Source organism: Pseudopipra pipra, chromosome 8 (assembly GCF_036250125.1).
Source record: "Pseudopipra pipra isolate bDixPip1 chromosome 8, bDixPip1.hap1, whole genome shotgun sequence".
NCBI classification, from domain to species: Eukaryota; Metazoa; Chordata; class Aves; order Passeriformes; family Pipridae; genus Pseudopipra; species Pseudopipra pipra.
This window is the reverse complement of record NC_087556.1, coordinates 27,801,655-27,822,619: the sequence shown is the minus strand read 5'-3', so window position 1 is coordinate 27,822,619 and position 20,965 is coordinate 27,801,655. Positions and strand designations below refer to the sequence as shown.

Here is a 20,965-nt window from a genome sequence, read left to right as displayed (position 1 = left end):
GCACAAAGGGATACTTAAAAAGGTCTAACAGAGTAATGGCTCTGGTGGTTTAAAAGTAGAAAATGTGGGATATGTGATGCTGATTTCTACTGCTGTTAACTGTGGCTCATGCCTGCCAAGAACCAGGTGGTGAAGTTGGTGAAGCTCATTTGAACCAATCTATATAAATTAGTCACTTTCAGATTGGGTTGGTGTGTTATCCATATATTGCCTGGATTTTCCAGAAAATGTGTTTTCTTAACTAAGCAAGCACTGATGGAATCTCCTTGTGAGCAACCTTTTCTCCTGGTGCTTTGCATGTTCCTGTGTATGGGGAGTGTTACTGGAGCTTGCAAGGCAAATGCCTCAGTGATTGCACAAATGAAGGCAATTTAGGGTCTAGATAAGAGATGTGTGGGAGTGGAGATGAAGCACTTCTGTACCTCTCTGACCTAAGCAACTGTCATGGGATTGTTTTCTTCTTTCCATGATTTTTGGTTAAGTCTCTTCAGACTTCATTTCTTCCTCAAAAATGGATATGAAAATATAGATCTGCAAGTAAGCTTTATCCCATTGTTGTGGTTTAAGCCCAGCTGGAAATAAAGCATCACGCAGATGCTCGCTCAAACGCCCTATCTGCCTCACCCCTGGTGGAGTGGGGGGGAGAATCAAAAGTAAAACTTGTAGGTTGAGATATGAACAGTTCGTATTTTACTTTAAGTTATTAATAATAATTGTAATAATAATAATGATAATAAAAAGGGAAAAGAAAAAATTAAAAAATCAATGTATAATATAATTGCACACCACTCGCTTATGAATGCCAGACCCCCTTCATCACCCACTGACTGGTGCCAGTCTCCTTTCCCAAACCCAGATTTGCCCTTCCTTCCTGGTAACTCCCCCTGTTTACACACTGAGCCTGATGTTCTATGGTGTGGAGTATCCCTTCAGCCAGATCAGGTCAGCTGTCCTGTCTATGCCCCCTCTCAGTTTCTTTTTGGCACCTCCTCACTGCTAGAGCATAAGACACACAAACACACAAACAGAGAAAAATGTTCTTGACTTAGAATAAACATGACTTAGCAAAAACCAAAACATCAGTGTGTTATCAACACCATTCTCATTCTGTATCCAAAACACAGCACTGGAACTGCTACTGAGAAGAAATTAACTGTAATAGATGAAATCACAACCTGAAAGTTTGTGCTACTAGAGAAGACTGAAAATTTGAATATTCTCCAGCAATTTGTGCCTCTTGTAATATTAAGAAATTAATAAACGTATCAAGAGTAGTTACACTGTAAAAACTATTGGACTTGTAGTTTCAAGGTTGTCATCTAGAAAAGAACAACTGTTAAAATATGCTACTAAATAAAACATGAAAGTCAGAAAATGTCTAAAAAGCATCCAGAGGGCTTACAAAGACACTGGAGTGGAAGAGTGAAGGGAAATCTCATGCAGGAACCAAGCTGGGTGAAGAGGGGTGGCTTCCCAGAGGTCCCTTGTGCCCAGGTGCCAAGGGAGCAGAGCAGGAGGGCCTGCTACCAAACCATTTAGGGAAGACTGGGGGAAAGAGGCAGCTCCTTCATTTCCCAAGTGCAGACTGTCTCTGGATGAATATTTAAAGCTGCTCAGACGTGTGTGGTGTTGCAATATGGAAGGTGTGAATTGGCCATAGCTCTGCTTCTGTGACTTAACCACAGCACTTCCTTTGCTTTCTGGGCTGTCTAGCAGATATAATGAGACCTTCTGGGATAGTGTTTCTGGCTCTGATGTTTCCAGTGCTGTTCCCATCACTCTCTGGAGTTCAGATATTGCTTACATTCAGTGTTGAACTTCTGGGCATTTATTCCTTTAGCAGTTGTGGCACCTGCAACCTAAAATACTACCATAGATATAAAAATAAAACAACAGCAGAAGTAAAAAACCCCAACTTCTTGCGGGGTTTCTCATCTCTTATTTTTTCCAGAATGAAGTGAAAAATTTGTGAAAATTTGCCTGTATGAGACAGGCAAATGTCAACAAATTTGGCTTTTTGTTGTTTGTTTGTTTCTTTTTTTTGTTTGTTTGGTTGGTTTTTTTGTGAAACTTCCAGATTATCTATTGCTATTATACTAAGAAAAAGTTTTCAGCGTGGGAGCACCAGGTTCATTAAGTCAACCACAAAATAGACAGGATTTATTATTTTCAATAAACTCCAGCAAGAAATGCAATGATCTTTAGTTTTCCAAAACTTAAAGTGAAGAGGGAAAGGTGCCTGCTGCTGTATTTTTTTTTTATTTTGTTTTTTTCTGATTCCACTTCTGTATTTATTTAAGTCACACCTATTACTGCTGAGCACTAAGTTGGTTGACCACATAATCATTTTTTTTCATTGGTTTTGTGGCTGTTACAGAAAACCTGTGTGTCTTCTGCTTGTATTAAAGTACTTAGGAGCAGAAAATGCTATTATGGAGAATCCAATCTCAGGTCAAACTAGAAGATGCCAGGCCATCTAGCATGATTTGCTATTTACTTATGAGAGGATCCCAAACAATGAGTAAGACTCAAAGGGTTTCTGGGTGAAACCCTCAAAATCTGACCTTTGAATTGTTCAGAGGTCCTACTACTCTGCCCTGTTTGGTGCTTGTCTGAAGGTATGTGTGCCACACACTGTCAGAGCTCTGCAGAGTCCACTTTGCTACCTGCAGTCTTTTTCCCATTGGTGGCTTTGGGATTCATGGAGAAACAAGAGATGTTTTCATTCACCTTTCAATATAAGAAAATCCTGGAGGACATGGTTTAGTGCAGGATTTACACACTTGAAAAATCTGTTAGTAATTTGGGTCCTTCTACATGAAATATTCTGTGAACTTCATAAAGCTTTTAAACTGGAAGCAAGGAAGAAAGGAATTTTATACTCTGATTTCACAGGGAAAAAAAGGAAAAAGGTGGGAAATTGCATCTTTTCCATCTACCCAAGCCAATGACCTTGTTCCAGGAGTTCAACATAATTTCAAGAATTTTTTGTTGAACATCTAAAAGCTGACAGCTACTGCTGTAGTTGCTGTGCCAGAACATGAGATCAGAAAACTGGTACCATGATGATGTACAGCTGTGAAAATTGTCCAGCATGGCTTCTTGTTCATGTCTTTTTGATATGATTTTTTTAATTTTTAACTTCTGCAAGGATCTGCTTCACCAGCTCTAAAATTACCTTGCCAAAACTGGTTTTCCAAGGACCCTTTCTTTTTTTTTTTCTTGGTTGTTAAAGGCTCGTTTAAAACAGAAGAGGTGAGAGGGTTACAGCTGCTAGAAGTTAGTCAGAGAAATACCTAGAAAAGCTATTCTCCAAGGGCAGAGGAAATTTCTATGGGGGAGAGAGAGAAGGAGGGATGTCTATAAACTCCCCAACTACTCCAATACCAGGCTGGAAGGAGTCATGAGAAGACAAGAGCACAGTTTGAAAGCATTTCAGCTCACAGGAGGTAAAAAAAGAGTGGACTGGCCTGGCAGGCAGCTATGGCTGCTACATTTGCCATTTGTCAGAAATGAAAGTACTTGCAAATAATGATTTTTAAACCAAATGACTCTGTTTTGTAGCAGCACTACAGGCTTCAATTTTTAATATTTTCCCCTGGGTTGTTTGTCATTAAAAACAGCAACAACAAACAACATCTGTAGATCCTTGTTCTCCTTTCAAAGACTGCTGAGATGACTTGACATCAATTTGCTGTGGTAGAAAAGTAGGAGGAGAAACAGATTACTGTTAGTAGATGACTGTCTGCCATCTGGATAGACTTTGTGGCTGATAAAATGTGTAATTTGGGCACAGATGTGTGTTGGATCCCATGCCAGTGCAGTGGCTCTCAGACAGAGCTGTCAAGAGACAGCCCTTGGATCAACAGGAGTACCAACAGCTGTGGAAAGAGGAGTTGGTCTCATTGCCTCTCCTTGTGGGCAGCAAGGTGAGCGGGCAGAGCCTATGGTTTGGAAAGGTCTTTGAAGTTATTAAACTATTCCAGATCCCCAAATAGCTGAAATTAGAGAACAGTGTAAATCTCTTACACTTTCCTTACTCCTAAGTCCTCCTAATGCTGCCAAGACCTCAGGTCTCAGCAGAACATTCTTGTCTCCAAAACTCTCCTCAGGTGCTCTCTCAGCCCTTGGCTTGTGAGTTCTGTCCAGCCTTTCTGGGGAAGTCTCCTGCTTCTCACTCAGCTCACTTTTCTTACTAAGTGCCTCCTTTCTCGAGGATCTTGCTGTAGGCCTTGCCGATAACGGAGGAAATACATCTAATCTGATTTCACTGGAGCATGTTTGACTCTGATAGGCCTTTTCCACCCTCTGGCAAACTCTCTCCTTGGAGACCAGGGTTTTCACCATGTCAAAGGCTCCTTTCATTCTCAATATATAAAACCCATACTCCTCTAAATCATAGTTATGATCCTTTTGTCTATAGAAAGTTAGTGTTGTGTTGCATTTTCTCTGTCCTGCCATGTCTGCGTTCTGGCAAATTGCTCGTTCCAGCTGTGTCTGACAAAGCACAGCAAGAGCAAAAGTACCCAAAGCCCTTTTCTCTCATCATTGTCTCTGTAAATATGTGCCTTCAATGTTAGTGTGAAATATCTACTTTCTCTATAGAAGGGAAAAGGTTTAAGCAATCACAAATGAGCCATGGAACTGTTCAAAGTGGCTCGATCATGAAGGGAAGGATTTATAACAGTGTTGAGAAGTGCATCAGCCTTTGCAAGCCCTCAACAGCCTCTATTTTAAATCAGAAAAATTCCATGTTCACAAATAATATGCTAGTGCAGGCTTGTTGACAGTTCACCTGCATACCAGCCTTTACTCTTCTGCACAAAGTGCATTTTGTTTTCAAAATCTGGATAGGGATATATTTTAAATAATGTGTCTTAGCTCATGTACGTTGTGACTCCTATGAGGCTGTTCATATGACTAGTGAGTTACTGTTGAATATTCAACACAAAGTCAGTCTAATAAGTCCCACAGCTATTGCGAACCTGACAAGGAGAACACTGATATGCAAATATTCTGTTGCTGAAGAAAATATTTCCAACAGATTGAATATAGACAGATGATGAATTCCTTTCAAGTAGCAATGGAAATTTGTTTTTCTTAGTCTGAGATGAAAGAAAAACCAGTAGTAAGGAACTTAAAGTTACGCCCATTTAATCTCTAGCATGGGATGACATTAGTGTTGTTTGTTTTTTCTTTTCCTTCAACTTTTTGTGGTTGTGTGTGATCCTGCACGTGCGTATGTGTGCACACAGTCCTTCAGCTATGAAAGATCAGTAGAAAGAGAAAAAGGTATTTCTCTGCAGTGTCAGAGCCAGCATCCTCTGCTCTTAATCAAGCAGGGTCTGGTTTAATCCTTCCTAGGGATGTGGAGATTGGTTTGGTTTTGACCTTGATGCCTCCTGTTATCCTGAAATAATTAAGGGAAGAAAACAAAATATACCATTTTGAAACCATGTACATTCAGCTCTACGAACTAACTCTTCTAATAGATTTTTGAACAAATGCTTCACCTGAACAAAAAGTAGCTATGTATGGTTTGGCTATAGTGGCTGGGTAAAGATACATAGCATAGCTTTCATGTTCTTCTTTGTTTCTTCAAAACTGAAATAAAAATCTCATGTTTTCTAATGCTTCTTTTTATTCTGTGTCATCCACGCTTTCTGTAAAACACACAAGTTTGTTGAAGCAGAAAAGGGTTTGCTTTCTGATTAATTAACTCTTTTCGGAGATTCTCTCTGTTTATTACTTTTATCAAGTTCCTGACAGAGGTAACTCAACTTTTGGTTCTACACTAGTAAGAGCTTCTTATAGCTCAACAGATAGTATAGTAAACATTATGTCTCTCTTTAATTGTGGTATGCTGACAGAAAAGGCCACAGAATCCTTGAGGAGTGCTAGGAGTGAATGAAACTTGAAGATTCATCCAGAGATACTAGTAATTGTCAATATGAAAGCTCTGTTGTACATTAAAGGAAAATATCATTACAGAAAACATGCAAGGTTCAGAGAAAAATTCCCACAGCCATCTAGACTCTTCACGTAATTACTGACTCCTGTCCTTTTTGTAATTTCTGAAATAACCTCTCTGTCAGTTTTTGTTTCAGCCTTCATCCAGGTTTCCTTGCTATGATATTTATTTCTGCAGGGATAATGCTTCATCATTTCAATTTTCCAACAGTGGAGAGCTGTGCTCCTGAATTCTGTTTCCTAAAAGCTCTGCTTATTCAGCTTTCCCAGCAGGTATGTACAATTATGAGCTCCAGGACAAGATAGGTCGGTTTCAAAAATGTGCTTTTAGGGCTTGAGCAGTGAGAAATCAGAGCTATTTGGGTTTAGTCTGTGATTCTGCTACCTGGCAGTAGGCATTGCCAGATATATTTGATTTAGCTGATAAGCAGCTTCACCTTCAGGAAGCTTGTGTTGTCTTCTGGAACATAGAATCATAGAACCATCAGTCCAGCCATAGATATAGAGTTCTTTTTTGGAAGTTCCTTCTGGGAAAATTCTACAATTATCTTTCTTGACCTTTCTTGTGTTAGAAATGGAACTAGAAGATTTTTGAGGGAGACAGGTGAAACAAGAAGTACTTCAAAAAAGTAGCAGGCAAAGTCTGTTTCTGGAAATCTGTCTGTCCCCTCCCTGTCTTCTGTGACAGAGACAAGTATGTCCAGTGTGTCTAGGGCTAAAATGGTCAGTGGTTAACCACACGACAGATGGCATGAACCTAGGTAGGGTTAAAAATCTGTGGGTGTTCCTTTCTGTAAATGCATTTGCACTTTGTGTTTTGTTAAGGTAATCCCTGTTTTGTTTTTGTTGTTGTTGTTGTTTTTTTTTTTATTTTCAATACTTTTATGATGGATAAATCATTCTTTTTAATCCATAGTACATCTTGACCAAGCCTGTTCTCTTGCACCACTCTTGAAGATATTTCCAAAGATCTGTCTATTTATGCATCATTTCAGACTAAAAAAAGAGGCAAGAACACAATACAAATATTTACAAGGACAATAAGCATAAAGTACATTTTAGCCACCAGGCATGACATTTAGACCCCAGAGCTGGTGAACAGCAACAGGGCTCACAACTTCCACAAAAGATACCGGAAAAATTGAGTTGTATTTGCAAAGAAATGTTGTTATTATTTGGGTTGTTTTGATTTTTTTATGGCATTTATGGCAAAATTATTCAGCTTCTCACAGCTAGACCTGCATGACATTTCCCTGAAGAACAACTTTGTCACAAAGAAAAAGGGGCAGGGGAGTGGGGAAAGCAGCACCATAAGGACTGAAATTACTTGGGAAGCTGAGTCATATTACAAGAACAACTTAAGACAATAAATGTGATGATTCTGTAGATATTAAAGCATTTCCTTTTATGTTTAAAAGCTTATTCTTTCAGTAGTGCCAATATATTTTGAAACTGAAATTTTGGAGTTTAGTTTCTCTTTTTTTTGTAACTGTACCCTTTATGAACAAAATTTTGAAATGAGCAAAATGAGCTGACATAAAATATTACTTTTAATTTTTAGCTATTTTGAAAGAAAAAAATCAGGGGATCTGAATCTTAGGAAAATCTCTTTAGTTAAACTAAAAAATATTCCCAAAGTTTGAATTCTTAGCTCTGAAATGTCAATGAAATATCTAAAACATTTTTTTCTCTGTTATGAACAAAATGTGAGAAATATTGGGAAGTCATAACAAATTGATATCACTTAGAACACCACTCTGCTTGTGTTAGGGTTGTATTTTGTGTCTTAAAGGATTGCATTGGATAATCTTGGCCTTAGCTAAAAATTAACTAAAGTTCTTATTTATCTGCAATCCTAGTCCCAGTGGGAAAAATTCTTAGGATTAATGAACAAACACCCAGATACCTTTCCTGTCAAGGCCTACAGGACATATAATTAAGACATGTAAATGTTCAAACTGACACTTTATGGGACATTACAAGGCAACTGTTGGAAAATCCCACCTTTAGACCCATTAACACCCTGAAAATCTATCTGGAGGTCTCCTGTTAGACCACACTGAAAAATATAACTGCCTTAGAGCCTTATTTTTTATTTAATTTGGTTTTCTCTGTCTGCTTATCTTACTGAGGAATTTTCTGTGCAACTTGGCTGCACAGTGTATTTGTGATTTATCTCTCCTAGCCTTTCTCCAGCTTTTTATGTCCCCCTACACCTGCCCACTGTGTTTAGCACATTCATAAGTATTTCTTCCTACAAAGCGCAATTTATCCAACCCTTATATAAATGTAGTCATTAGTAGTCACATTTGCCTCTGCATTTTTCCTTTCCTATCCTATTCCTTCCTATGTGGATAAGCTGCCTGGTTTTTGTTTATCTGGAATGGAGTGATTTTCCTAGGGCAGGTAAGGAAAGGAAGTCAGCGAAGAAATGCTTTGCAAATACACTGATCTTAAGCATCCAAAACAGGTTATCAACCTGAGCTGTTCTCAGCTGTCTGGTGTCCTGCTCAAGGGTTGTAGAAAGAAAAAGTTGAATCCATGCAGCCTGAAGTGCTCAAAGTTCTGTTCCTCACTTTGTTTACTAAATCATGCTAAGATCTGAAGGTGCCAGCAGACAGGAGAGAGCACTTCTTGCTAAGTGCCCATTATTTTGTGCTCTGTGCACACCTTTCCTTAATAGATCCTCAAGAGCTCTACTGCTGTAGAACGAAAATCAGATCATTATATTGCTAACACCTTTCCTTTACGTGCAAAGAGCTTTTGAGTCTTGCAAATTTTTTTTGTTCTTTCACTCTAAAGAGCTTCTAATTGTGTATTGTTTGTAGTGTATGGGAAGTTCTCTTTGACCCTTTTGGTCCAGATGTCTGTTTATTTGCATTTGTAGAACTCCCACATTAGTAAAGAGACTTCCAGATAGGATGGTGTTTCAAGTAGTGATATGGGAGCAGAAGTCTTGCAGGAAGTTAGCAGAGGATGACTAATTAAAAGATTAAGAATAACGGTGCAGAGAGACGTCAAGAAACCAAGAGATTTGTTTTCAATCTGACATTTAATGCAGAGGAGAAAACACCTTGGAAAGATTTTCCTAAAAAAAAAAATAAAAAATTGGTCTATTTTGAAGAGAGACATTTTAAGAGTAAAGCAAATAATTTTGCATATGTAATGAGATTGGAGCAGATGCTGTGCCAAACTCCAGAGTCATAGAGTGTGGCTTCTCTTTATACCCAGGAACCAGAGAAAATGAGAAAGTCTCTGAATTAGATGCACAGCTAAGGGACCACCTTACTTGGAAAGAGAATGGACTTGAAGGCACAGCAACCTCTCTTGGTTTCTAGGGTCTGATTGTCATCTTGAATTAAGAAGACCAGAGTATATTTGCTTTTTGTTTCTTTCTCCCTACCTTTAGTTTTGCAAATAAAGATTTCCAGATCCCATTTTGAGTCAGAGGAAACAAGCTGTAGCTCACAGATTTGAAGTGATTCATGGGTTATTTTTACTTAGGCTCTTCTCTGCTACTTCCCTCCTCAAAGGATGGCACCCTTTATGTTAGGACATGGAGAGATCATCAGGTCTTGGAATTTTGTCTTTACAATAACAGGTGTTCCTCTAGGTTGTCAGAACTCACTTGTGACCAGCTGGGTTAGTACTTGCAGAAATCCAGCCCTGATGTTCCCTGGAGAATTATCACCTTGTTCCTGTTGCCTGCTCATTAATGCTCCTGTGTAGAGCATTATCTCTAGTGACAGTCTAGAAAGTTACTTAGCTACACTAATAGTGGCTGGTCAGAGCAAAATTATTAGTCTAATTCAAGAAAATTTTCTGCTTCAGCCATAGTTTTCTCTCCAGTGATAATATTTATGAGCCTTTAGTTAATTACTAAGTGGCTTTTTGGTTGAGACAGTTACGGACAGTGTATCAAGCAGAGATAAAGAATTTGCTTGTATTTGGTTTTTAGAAGATGAAAGCACAGAAGGAGTCAATTAACATTTATTTATCACACTCTTAAATCTGTGAATAATGTTTGATTTAGGTTTAGTAGGAAATATTTTCTATATGTGAGTTATTTTTTGCTTGGTTGAGTTTTTAAGGCCAGATTTCTGTTATTTGTTTGGTTTTCTCTCTTTTTATTTCTTTCTGTTCTTAAAAACATGGGTTTTGTTACCTACAAACTGAAAGATTTTCATCTAAGCAAACAATAGTGGCTGAAACATTACAACACAACACCAATACCTGAAACTTTGTAGACCATGCAAAGACATTCACATCCAGTGCAGGGAGGCACAGTTTGTGTGTTTGTTGATCCTGGGCTAATAGGCCCAGGAGACAGAGGGACAAGGCTATACAACGATTCACTGCCAAATGATAACACCTATACTGCTTCCATATATAAGCTGCTGAGTGTGCATCATGAAAACAGAGTTCAGTCCTATGGAGCTCCACTAACAATCCTTTCTTCCCTGTTGTTTCCAGTGGTGATATGTCAGCTAATAGAAGAAATTTTGCTGTTAATCAGTAAGTGTGTAAGTATGTACTTTTTCCTTCTAGAATTTATCGTGTTTCTAGTGCAGTTCTCAGATTTTCTGGGATTTTTTTCTGCTCTTTGGTTTCTCTTCTGTATTGATTTGCTTCTCATCTTTGTAATATAGCACGTTTAATCAATGTACAATATACTTCTCAAACTCACACTTTGAGGAGGAACACAGTCCTTCTCCAAAGTGCTATTTCCCTTTTAGAAAATGACAATGCTTTATCTCATTTTTTTAGTAAAAGTTTTATTGACCTTAGAGTTCTTTTGTGGATAAAATTATATAGGTAAGTCCCAGTGTAGCAAATCATCTGTATAGAAATGTAACCAAGTTTGAACGTTTTTTAAAACCCAGCCCCCTGTTGTAAGAGGCTTGTTCTTTCTACTTGCTTGAAGTAGTTAGAGCTTCTTTGCTGTATACATCTGTTTTTATATTCCTATATTCCTATATTCAATACAGAAAAATAAAATAATAGCTATTAAAAGTAACTAAACTTCTGAGTGGAAAAAAAAAATTAAGACCTTCTATAAATAATTATGTCTGGAACTGCAGGCATTGCTGTAGAAAATTTCTGTAATAATTTGTAAAGCTGTGCAGAAGTGCATTAGTTCCTTGTGTACCAAAGAGTATATTATCACTAGGGAGCAAAAGTGAAGTAAAACATTTGCACAGCCCCAAGCAAAATCAAATTTTTGTATCTTATGCATGCTCTGATCTGTTAACTTTCTTAAGCACTAGATGTCTTCCTATTGATTTCACTGCACTTTGTGTCCGAGCTTGAATGTGATTTGAGGTTTTTGAAACTACCACAAGGATTTATTTTAGATGTTAAGCAATTAAATCTATTATTCAGTTTTGACAGTCTCAGTGTCAATGTTTTCCCCTCCAAATGCCTTTTCCTTATTTGTTTCCTTTCTATTAATTAATCTTCTGTCATTTTGTGCTTAATGTGTGTGATTGAATATACTTTCTGTTACATATGGTGTCTCGGAGGTAAGGCTGAATGCATAAAAGATTGGTTTTTATTTGCCTGTTAGAGCACAACAGAGCAGTGCCAAGATTTCAGGGTGGTTGGATTTGATCAGCAGGTCGTGTCTTTTTCCTGGAGGGCTGGTCCACAGCCTATTGAGTCTGGAGATGTCTCCTACTCTCTTGGCTAGACTGCAGTCATGAAAACAGAAGAGTCTTCAATGTTATTTTTAAAAGCTGGATGGAATTTCTGTTTTCCCAATAGGTTTCTGAGCATTATAAACTTTGGTACCATACTTCTGTCTTTTGGTGTTCAATATGTTCAAGTGAAAGGCAAAGCAAGACTTAAACAAATCAAAATTTAGCTGTTTTGAAGCAATTGTAAGAAGCTGTCACCTGTAGTTGAAGTAGCTTTACTCAGCAAAAAATGGGAAAAGTTGTCCTGAAAGCTTTTTTTACTTTTCCACCCAATATGATTCTTTAGTCACTGCCAAAAGAGTTATTCTAATTGTTTGTTTCAAAACTTCAAGTCCAAGTCTCTCCTTACTCAGAGTGCAGTGAACCGGAGGGTGCTCTAGTGTTGGTGAGGATGAGGTGTTAAGCTTGGCAGGATGACAAACTGCTGGTAGAACAGTAGGTCAGGTAACAAATAGCAGGAGGAAGTGCTTGAGAGGATGGATCTGTTTGCAGGTATCTCCTCTGACAAAAACACCAGTGTGAGCTTGAAATCCTCTGAGACATCACCTGAAGTCCCACATCTTGCAAAGACATATTTGGTCTTATGGATTCTACTTAGTATTGTAGGTTACAGTTTTTTAAAATTATTAATTTTTTGTGATAGAGAGTTAGATGAGAGATCTATATGACTGATCTTTTGGGCAGCATGTCTGTATACAGCAGACTTCTGAAATTTCTTTCTGAAATTTTCTTTCCTATCTTCCTGGCCAGTCTTACTTCCCCACAAATCCACCACATATCCATCTTGGATGGAATACGTAGGTACCTCTGTGGGGCAGGGATGCTACATATCTTTAGAGACTTGTGTTTCTTTGCCAGGCATATGGGTTCAGCCCTCCAATCATGTTTCCTGGAACACAGTTAATTCTTTGGGACTCTCTTGGGCTGAATGTAATGTTCAGTAACCGTTTAGTTGTTCTGTTTTGGTTTTTTGTTTTTTTCATATTCCTGCATTATGGGGAACGAATAAGAGCAAATGACAAATTCAGAATAGCTTTTAAAAGGCAAATTACAAATATATGAGCAATCAAATAAAAGTCAGTTGAGTAAACTAATGTACTTTTGTTACTAAGTCTAATATTAACATACCAGTTTTAATTATCTGGCTGAGATCCCTCAAGTTTATAACAAGGCTCTGTGTACTCTAAGATGGTTGCCTATCAAGTAGAATTTGATGAAATTGCTGCTCAGATGAGTACTACTGTGTTTGTCAATTTGCATGTGGATGGAACAAACAAGGCAAACCATGTTCAGAAGCAGGAATCCAGGTGAGGTGTGCCCATAAATACAATTATTTCTACAGCTACTGCACTCAGAAAAATTCTTACCTTGCTGAACTGTCTCTGCTACATTGATCCAGAGAGAAAGGCGACAGGATTTAAGTCAGGATTCTTGTGAATGAAACCCTTAATGTTCTGTTAGAGTTTGTGTCATGGAACTTTCTGAAAAATGAGATATTATTCCCCTTCCCCCTGAATCACTCATTGTAGCCTTCTGACCAGTGGTGCTGAGTGCAGCACTGCTTGCAGTCCTCAGAATAGGACTATGTGCTATTAATTGAATGACCTTGTGTCATTTGCTGCTCCTCAGATATTCAACAGATATTTTCTAAAAGATAGCCCCTGGAGTTCTTGAAATTCTGTAGTGGTATCAAATAATTAACTGAAGGTCAGAGACAGTTCCTGCTACATCTAATTTGTAAGCAACTGTTGAGAAGAAGCTGCATGTGGTATACATGTTAATGAAGATCTCCATTTCAGACCATATTATAAGAGATATCCTTGGGGATAAAAGTGGCAGAAGTTCAAATGTTTAGGAAACTGTAAATACAGGCGGATTTCAGTTCAGGCAGGTGCTTCTGCCTGTGTGCTTAATGTAAAATTTGTGCTTATAACCACTGAAGACAAAAAGCACATGATGAGTCCCATTTGGATTAGAAGCTGCGAGTTCGAACATGTGTTTTGCTGGTTTAGAATGTGGACGTCTGCAGAGGATCACTTTACAAACAGCAAGAAAATGTGTTCCACTTCAGGAAGAATTGAAGGGTCCCTCCTTAGCTGGAAATCCCATGCTAGACTCAAAGGAAGCCATGTTTGCATTGACCAGTTATACCCAGCTTCTAATTAAAATGTCTCAAAAATATGATATAAATAAAGCAATAAATTTAGATTACAGTATTGCTAAGCTGAAGTAAAAATTATAGGAATTTATAATTAATATAGGACTGTGAGTCTGTTTGGGATCTCTCATAGGTTAGCATGATTCCAAAGATTGTTCAGATACAGGTTTTTGATTTTTTCCTCCTATATACAGACCTACATGTCTTAAATACCCCTTGAGAAGCAAAATTTGAAAACTAATATAACCAAGAATGTTGTGCCCTATAGTTTTAAGAGAAGTTAGACAACATGACTGTCATAAGACTCAATCTTGTATTCCTCTAGATTTTTTTAAAAATTAAAAATTATACCACACTAATAAAGCCTATTTAAGATGTCTGAACAGTCCGAACACATCACTTAGCTATTAATTTGCTCAAGATTTTAATTAAGTAAAAATTAATTGGTGAACTGGTTAATATAAGACAGTGTTTAGCTAAAAAGTCTCTAGCAATCCAAAACAAATTTTCCTGCTTTTCAAAATGACATGGTTTTTTTGACCAGTAATTAGTTGGATTCTTTTATTCACACACAGGAAGTCTTTGGTGAGGGTAAAAAATTCAACCTTACTTTTTCTTGTATTGGGTGTTATCGAATCCATTTGATGTGTTATTTGTCTCCAAAGGTATTTTGTTGGAATCATGTATTATTATTTGTCTTTATACAATGGTATCTTTCTAGGTAACCAAATATTTCCTACACTTTTTCAATATGCTAATATATGTTATACAAAACACTGATGAATGGACTAACAAATTTTAGATAATAGCGTCCTGATTTTCCATCTCTGATTCTGTTCATTTAAGAGCAAACTGTTTCTACAGAGGACCTAAATCCTGTATCTTTCTGAAAAAGATGCATGGAGATTATGAAAAAAGAGATTGCTGTGATAGTAGATATTCTAGTTTAACCTAATATTGGACTGTTCACCTGCAAAACAAATACAACAGTAGCAACGAGGGTTTTTCAGTGTTTGAGTTTCAGCTTTGTGATTCTTGCTTACCGTGATAACTCTTCTGTTTTGCCCAGCATGCAGCAACAGCAACCAGCTGAATAACATCAAGCAAGTAAAATCACCTGAGGAGTTTTGCTGCAAGTAGCCTCTGCAGGGGCCATCCTGCTTGTATAGGGCTGTTTCACTCGGACGCAAATCAACAGCACGGTTGTTTTGATAAGGGGATGCAGCACATTGTTGTCCCCAGATGGGGCTTGTACTCCACGATAGCACAGAATGAGGAGAGACAATGTGAGACTCCTTCATATCAGTTGCAAGTGTCCATGAAAACTGTTTTCTATGGAATAATTGATAAGATGGGGAAAAGGAGAATAAAGCACAGAAGCGCTCTGGAGGAGAGACAGGTGGAAAAGAGAGAGACTGAATTCTGACTGCTCTTAGTTAAACCTTATCAATGCTTTGATCAGCCAAAAGAAAGATTTTACTCAGTGATTGAGTTGGGGTTTTGCTGTGTTTTGCAGGTCCAAAGAAGCAATGAGAAGGAAAGCAAAAGATGCTTCAGTTTCATATTTTACTCCTGGTGCAGTTAACATTTGAACAGCTAAAGTTTATGGGGGTGATCCAAGTCACACATAGTTTTCTGCCTACCTGAAGGAATCAATCATACTGCTACTGATGATAAAAAAAAAAGAGGTGGAAGGTGGAGGAACACCAGTCTCTTTCATTATTGCCTGTTTGGTTTCTTTCATTGCCCCAGATGACACAGGAGGACAAAATGAGAGGAGATAAAATGCAGGAGCTTTATACTGGTCAAGGAAGACACTTTCTGACAACAACACAGTAAAATTGTGCGTGCAGTTGTTAGTATTTTCTTTTCTCTTGTCAAAACTAATTTGAAGAGAAGGCACAGGCTAGTGCCAGGTCACTGTCATACCTTTAGAAACTTGTGCACTGTGTACAGAACGAGGTGAAGAACTGAAATGTTTTCCTGTCTGAAGTGAAAAATAAGTCTGTTTAATTCCACCCAAGGGAGGTCCTTTTAAACGACTGAGAGACTTGCAGAGCTCCTTTCAAACAACTGAAAGACTTGCAGACAAGATAGGGCCATCCAAGGAGAAAGAGTAGAGCTGTGATTCACCACGCCCTTTTGGGAGCTTGACACCCAGCTGTTACAGTAAGATTACTTTATAATGTTTGATATCCATTTCTGTAAAACCTGTATGACAGTGCAGGTGAGATTTGACTGAGACCCTTGTTTCCTGGCATAAGGGGCCAAAGGTCTGACATATCTGAATATGAAAATTTGGAGATTCAAAACTGAATGCTGGTCTAACTATGTAACCTCATATCCATCCGAAGGCATGGTGAATAGTGATAAAGGTCTTTAAACTTCCCTGCCTACAAGAATTTCACAAGCAAGGCTCCCTACAGTGCTGATGCTGCTTACTTTGGGAAAGTTTCTTGTCCTGATTCTTTGGGTTTTGTTTTTTTCGTTTGTTTGTTTTTTCTTTTGTTTTGGTTGGTTGGGGTTTTGTTTGTGAGTTTTTTGTCAGTTTGTGGGGTTTTGGTTTTTTTGGGTTTTGTTTGTTTGTTTGTTTGTTTTGTTTGGTGGTGGGTTTTTTTGCTTTGTTTTGCATTTTTTTCCTAGTACCTGTACAATATAGTTGAAGAACAGACACTGCTTCATACTTTTGGAATTGAGAGGAGTGTGAACCAATTTGTGAGTTAGTCAGAGCAGTTCTCTTCACCACTTAAGGAATTATTGATATTTTGTCCATAAATCTGGTGTGGTTTTGCTGTTGACTGTGTCTTGGCCATCTGTAATGATATCTCTTCATGGCTGGCAAGTTGCTTCACCCTAACCTTATTCACTCCAAAGGGTGGAGCTATAAGTTCTCTGATATCACCTCTAAAGCCAGTCACAGTCAATGTATACATGAATCTCTGTAATTATGTACGTCTGAGAAATGTTTACCAATGTGTACACAAGATAGCTTCAATGTACGTGGGACAAAGGCATGAGGAGATGCAAAGCTTAGCTTGCCTGTTAAAAGATCTGAGTCTCAAGGGAACATCTGGAAAAGAAATGGATGTTTTGCTTTAGCTTTCTGCAAAAAACCTGTTTGTTGCAGGGTTTTTTCTTTGTTGGTGTTCATGCTTGGATACTAAAAGCAGCGCTATACAAACCTCATCCACAGATACAGAAGGGCTTTAGAGAGCTGGGGAAAAAGCTCAATTTTAGAGATCAGAAAATAAGGCTCACTAAAGCTGAGCCCAGGTTTTCAAGAGCTGGAGGGGATTTTACCCTGAAATTCCTTTAAAAATCAAGTGTAATGAGCACCTCTTCCTTTAACAGCTTTTGAGAATTACCCTTTAACAATCTGTGCAATATTCTTTGAAGAAGAAGTTAGTTAGTAAAAGGTCTGACCAGTCTCAGGGCTCCTGTTCTGCAGGGTTTATAAGTATTTTGCTATGATCACATGTTTCCTAATTTTTCTCATGTAGAAGTTAAGCAGCAGGTGCACGAAAATTTTTTTCTGTCTCATCCCTTGCTTTGTGTTCAATGTCTTATCTGTCAACTGGATTTCTCTCTCTTTCTACCCCTACAGAAGGAACTGAAGGGTTTAAGCACATGAGGGGAGAAAGAAATGGCTTTACTGCAATACATCATTTAGTTCTCTAGTATTGATGGAGAATACCCCACACAGTACACATCAAAGGCTACACAGAGGGGATGCTATCAACAGTCGCACTGGGAGAGCTTTACTTTCCAGCATTTAACACCCTTTAGAGTCATGCTTCAACATGGAGGAGGAGTAACGTAATCCTGGATCAGACTGGCAAACATTGAAAGAGTAATCCCAAATCCTGTCACAATGCAGTGAACAGTCACAATGAATTTTGTAGGCTGATGGATACAGTACCAAGACAAGAAGAGAAGCTTCAGCATCTGGCTTCGCACTACAGTTACCAAACACCTGCCTGGGTCTATCCTGCAGAACTGCCAGTTGCAACAGAGAGGCTTTCATGGGAGACCCACCCTTTGGAAGCCCCAGGTCATTCTACTACCTGTCTGCCACATCAGTAGAGGAAGTAAAGCAACTGGCTGGAGGCGGAATTGTGGGGGAAGAAACAGCAGGGAGATGTGTGTGTCTGTGAAAGGGCCAAGGAGGTGGAAAACTGAAAAACAGAGGAGGTAGTGCACTTTGGTATCTGTCTGCTCCCTGGGGAACAGCTAACAGATGGCAAAGGGAGTGGGAGTCAGGAGAACCTGCTTGTAAGATGCCAGTCAGGGCTAATGGCATATGTCAGGAAATGCTGAGGCCTTTCAGAGATCCTGCTCTGATGGTAATACAAAGGAATTCAGGCTGGGACTGGAGCAGAGTTTTTCCATTAATAACTCAACACCTAGTGCTGCTCCCTGGGGACAGGATGATGTAGTATGATGGGGATGTGCTGTACTGGTTTTTACCTCATACCAAGGACTTTAATAGTCCTAGAGCCAGTCAACACAGCAGCCTGTCAGCTCCCAATCAGACCTAATATTTAATTTCAGTTCTCTAAAATAGACATGAAAGGAGTACGGCAATTGGCATTTCAGTTTATACATAAAATCTTACTAGCTGCTTATCTGTAGCTATGCTGCTTGTTTTTAGGTGCTGTGAGAAAGAATAAGCAGCTCTGCAGATGATGAATAGTCTAATGAAGTCAGGGAAAGCTGCATAATTAAGCAAGGTTAAGGTAAAACCACAGCTATTTTGGAAGAATTCTAACTTTAACAAGGCCAAGATTTTACCTCAGGTCTTCATAGAATAGTTTACCCCCAGAGCATTTTTTTACCTTGGCCCTGAAGGATGAAGGCTTATAACCTTAATTGTATTTATCCCTTCTTACGTAATCATAAATGCTCTCATTAGCCATATAAATGTCTAATACTCTTTCAAATGCTGGTAAACCCAGCCATTCATTAGTAGCCCAAGGGCAGAATAATTCTTTTCACCAGTGCTACAGATTTATAAAGTTTGAGCCTTAAAACATTTTTCTCTTAGGTGGGCCAGAAATATGCTTAATTCATTTTCTCATACTTAGAGAATTATTATTGAATAGTTTAAAAAGTTTAGCTACTGGAAAACATCTGCATTATATTCTCTGGAGCTTTTTCACACGAGAAATAGTTGCAAATATTCATTGAGATCAACTTGATGTGGGGGTTTCTGGCACACCTTTCAAATTTTCTCCATTTTGAAGAATATCACATTCATTTTGTGGGGCTGATTTACTTTCATTCCACATAGATCAAATCTCCTTTACTTTGATTGCTGAAAAATATTTCCGCTGTGAATTTAAAAATAATGTAGGAGGATTTTCTCACCAAAGGAAGTTCCTTTCTGTTTCTCCATGACTCTTATTTTTCAGTGTTTCATTTGGAGTTTTTATTGTGCATGTTTTCACACATTTAGCCTTTGGCAGGTTGGGGTGTGTGATTTATGATGTAGGCAACATATTTTGACCACACTGCGGCTGATCAAGAGGAAGCTATTTTAAAGAGAAAAGATGAGTGAGTACAGAAAAAAAATAAAATTATAAAAAAAATTGAAATAAATTTGAAGGTAAAGATAATGGCTTTGTTCAAACACTGCTGGGTGAGGTCTCTTGGTAAACAGCTCTATCACGGAATGGTTGTGTGATAACAGGCAAATTACTTCCCTACAAATATTGTTTCTCCTAATCCCTCTCGTGTCTTCCTTGTCAGCACTGATATCTTCAGAGGCACGATGGGCTATTTACTCTTATAGTGCCTGCAATGAGGCTTGGGATGTGGATCCAGGAGACAGCTGAGCTGGTCAGGGCTTGCTGAAATGGAAGAGGGAGTTCCCTCTCCCTCCTTCCTTGGCTCTGGCACTCATCTGTTTGCATGGACAGCCAATTTGCCTCTTCTACCTAACTAAGGAGTTTGCTTTATGCCAAGGTAATTTTCTGCTTTTTAGCAAATAATATTGATGCACCATGGGATCAGGTCTGTGCCAGAGCTATCTCAAGGTAAAGCATTAGGGGTGCATGGCATGGGAATAAGTGAAAAGCAAGAGAGGGCCGGATGATGAGCTGCTGATTTGGTCTGAAACCTGCTGTAATCTGTGTAATGGTGAGAGCTCATTGTGGTTCTGTACCCCAGTACAAACTTCTAGTGCGAGCTTGGATGAGCAATGCTATACTCTTCTGCCCAGGATTCGTGTTACTACAACAGGGTGGGAACAGACGGGCTTCAAAATCAATGCTGTGGCTGCAAGCTATTTGTTGAAAGTCAGAGGAATTCAGAGCACTGTTTGTTACTCTATCAATATATGCCAACATTTTCAAAAATACTTGTTTTTAAGTAGATATCCAAGTTTCCAAGTATTCAATCATCATCACTTCGCCTCCCTATTTCTCACTAACTTTTTTGTGTTTTATTGGTGATGGATAACTCTGAATTTAAGCTGTTTCCATATGTGGGTCAGATTATATAGATGTTAGAACGTTGCATCAGGCTGGCAGGTTTGACAAACTGGGCCACTGTTTTGACAGAGTTGTCTCTTTATCTTCCTCTCAATACGATCTGGGCTGAAACTCAATGTTTGTCACAGAGATGCTCCTTTAGCAGTCTCAGAAAGGAGCAGAAAGCTGTCAAATAAGAAACTACAGTACCACAGCTTTGTGCCAATATGACTGAAGAATGGGACAAGGCATCTTCGCAGCAAGTGTTTCTGTCCTTGTTAGCATGGATGAGCTCTTGGCTTTGAACCCTCTCCTCTCTCAAACATACAGATGGCCATGGGTGAGATAGTGTTTTGGCAGATGAGAGTGACACAGAGGGGTGTACAGACAAGCAGCGTTGTGCTGCTAACCAACATACAGCCTTTTTATTTGCTGCCATCCTCTGCATCCTCTGGTCACCCTCTGAACTTCACAGTGAGCAGAATGAGATTTCCCTCCTCCCAGTATGCAAAGCAGCAGCTGACCTGTGACAAAAATTTGTATGGTGCTCCAGAACAGCCAATTGTGCAGAGACTTGCTGATTAAAGACACTTCTGAAAACATGCAGCTGTTGACAAATGTGGCTGATGAACGTTTCAGAGAAATTCCATGCTGTGGGTAGACATCCCTTA

At 38.7% G+C, this 20,965-nt stretch overlaps 1 long non-coding RNA gene across 1 annotated transcript; it reads left to right on the top strand.

Annotated features, from left to right (window-relative positions):
• Positions 1 to 11,775: 11,775 nt before the first annotated feature.
• Positions 11,776 to 15,676, top strand: LOC135418461 (uncharacterized). The gene is made up of 3 exons (XR_010432456.1): positions 11,776 to 12,051; positions 12,159 to 12,268; positions 14,894 to 15,676. It is a non-coding gene; the product is annotated as an uncharacterized LOC135418461 (long non-coding RNA).
• The last annotated feature ends 5,289 nt before the right edge of the window (positions 15,677 to 20,965 follow it).